Source organism: Papaver somniferum, chromosome 8 (assembly GCF_003573695.1).
Source record: "Papaver somniferum cultivar HN1 chromosome 8, ASM357369v1, whole genome shotgun sequence".
NCBI lineage: Eukaryota > Viridiplantae > Streptophyta > Magnoliopsida > Ranunculales > Papaveraceae > Papaver > Papaver somniferum.
The window spans coordinates 60,504,858-60,507,149 of record NC_039365.1 but is presented as its reverse complement, the minus strand read 5'-3'; the positions used below and the strand labels follow the sequence as shown (position 1 = coordinate 60,507,149).

At 36.3% G+C, this 2,292-nt stretch overlaps 1 long non-coding RNA gene across 1 annotated transcript; it reads left to right on the top strand.

The window, feature by feature from the left end:
• Positions 1-576: 576 nt before the first annotated feature.
• On the top strand, positions 577-1,927 carry LOC113301193. Its single transcript, XR_003336076.1, has 2 exons — positions 577-757; positions 1,323-1,927. It is a non-coding gene; the product is annotated as an uncharacterized LOC113301193 (long non-coding RNA).
• Positions 1,928-2,292: the final 365 nt, after the last annotated feature.

Genomic DNA, 2,292 nt, shown 5'->3' with positions numbered 1-2,292 from the left:
AAATTCTAGTAATAAGACATGGAAAACCCATGCTCTGCCACTATTCCATATTCTTATCATCTGTATGATAATACAACAACAAAAGTAAAATTTAGTAGTACATATTACCATGTGATAGATTAATTCTTCCATGTCTCGACTCCACATCACTTTGTGCATTCTACTAGGTGCCAGATTGGGTACAACAAGTTTTCCAAAGAAATTGAGATGTTCTGGAACATCATTGATACATAGACTGTTTCCACTCCAGGTCTTTCCACCAAGAACCTCTGCAATTTTTTCTTTGTTGAAATCATTACTTCTAGGAAGAAACGTGTAGGAACCCTCAAGCTCGCCAACGCTATTAGACCAGTCAAGAGACAGGTTAGCCGCTAATGACTCGACTAGTTAATATAGAATCTAATATACAAAAATCTAGATACTAAATCAGTACCGTTGATTAGATCTCGAAAAGTTATGTGAAATGGACTACTCGAACGTGTCAATCGGATACCGGACGAAGATGATATCATCAATGATATGTGGAGGGCAAAAAAGGTCTTTTTTCCATTAGTCCGATCTGGATGCCCTTATTCTTTCTCTTTCTTCTTCTTCTTCTTCTTCTTCTTCTTCTCTTTCTTTCTTCAATGTTTTTCGTTTGTTGACGATTTTGAGAATCAGTTCCTGATTCTGAGTTGATTTAAAGCTTGTAGAGATCGAAGGTTAATTGATGGTGGTAGTTTTGATAGATCCGATGAAATCAAACCCAACATAAAAGGTAAACATAGATTTAATTCAGGCTTTCGAATTAATTGAAATTGTTCTTTGAATTTGAAATGTTTTGATAGATTATTAGGTTGGTTCATTGTTAATTGAGGTGTAAATTTATTTAGGGTTTAATTTAGTTCTTAGTCTATAAATTTTAAAATTAGGGTTTCTGTTAAATTGAGATTGTTGTTGGCCGAAGAATTTGTGTTAATTCGATGTTTTTTTTTGACACATTCTGCGGTATTCGATGGGGTTTGAGTTAATTAAGGCGCTGATGTTATTGGGTGTGGTTGAATTGCTGGAATTATGGAAGTTTAGGTTATTATTGCAAGCCAGGGACTAGGGTTATGTTTTGGTTAAGAACATGAAGAAACTGTAGGTGTGTTACTATGCAGAATGGTTGGTGATTCATGGAGAAATTGCTAACGACTGGCTCAAATGAATGAAAGATGATGATGTTGAACAAAATTGAAATGTAGGTGATAGATTGTAAGTGATGTAGAATTGTAGGAAGTTGACACAGTTTGGATTTGAAAGTTCAACTGGTGGTGTTTGACGTTTGAGTAGGATTGCAGGGGGAGAAGCTGAGCTTAATTGAACTGGTAGTTGCAGTGGCAGTTGGAAGTATGAGATGATGATGCAGTTGCAGAGTGGAGAATCTGTTTTGGTTGTGTATAGTAATTGAAGTTAAAGTTGTAGCTAATGAATAAAGGCAGATGATAAGTGGTGATCTTGTTGAAAAATATAGTCTGGTGGTGTATTTGAATGGTTATGTGTGTGTGTGTTAGAAATGAAGATACTATGGATTGATCAATACAAGGATTTAGAGATAAAGATGTTGATTATGCATGATGTATGGTTAGGTTGTTATGGTGGTTTGAGTGAACTGTTCAAATGAATCCTAGTGATGTTGTTGTTGGTATTGTGAAATGCAAGGTGAATGTAAATAAACTAGGAATGGATATGTATGAATTTGTTGAGAGGATCTGGAACTGTGAGTGTTAGTGGTTCAGGTTGGATGGCAATGTGTTTGGGTTGAAGCTTGGAGAGATGAGTTAGGAGATGTGTGATTCTGATGTAGGTATAAACTACGGTAAGAGCTGTAATGTTGTGTAAGATAAAGGATGAGAGTTTGTTCGTATTGAAGTGAAGTTAAGATAGTAGAGTTACTGATTTGTTAGAATTGTTAATAGTAGTGTTGATTGTTTAAACTTCTGCATTTTGATTGTTTGCCTGTTAATCATCCCAATCAGTTTAGCTGACTTACCTGACTCGGACCATCTAACTGAGTTGACTCATTAACCAGACCTGACAAGACTTGACTAAGTGGATCTTGATCGAGTTGACCATTTTGACTAGTTGACCGTTGACCAAGACCGACCTTGACTAAGACTTGGACTTTGACTTAACCCTAGACGTTAACTGTTAGTTGACCTATTGGACCGTTAGTGACTGTTAGTTGACCAGTTTGACCAGGCCTTAGATTAATGGGCATGTTTAGCGGACTTGGGCTTAGGCCTAGTTTTCCTATTTTAATGAATTGAA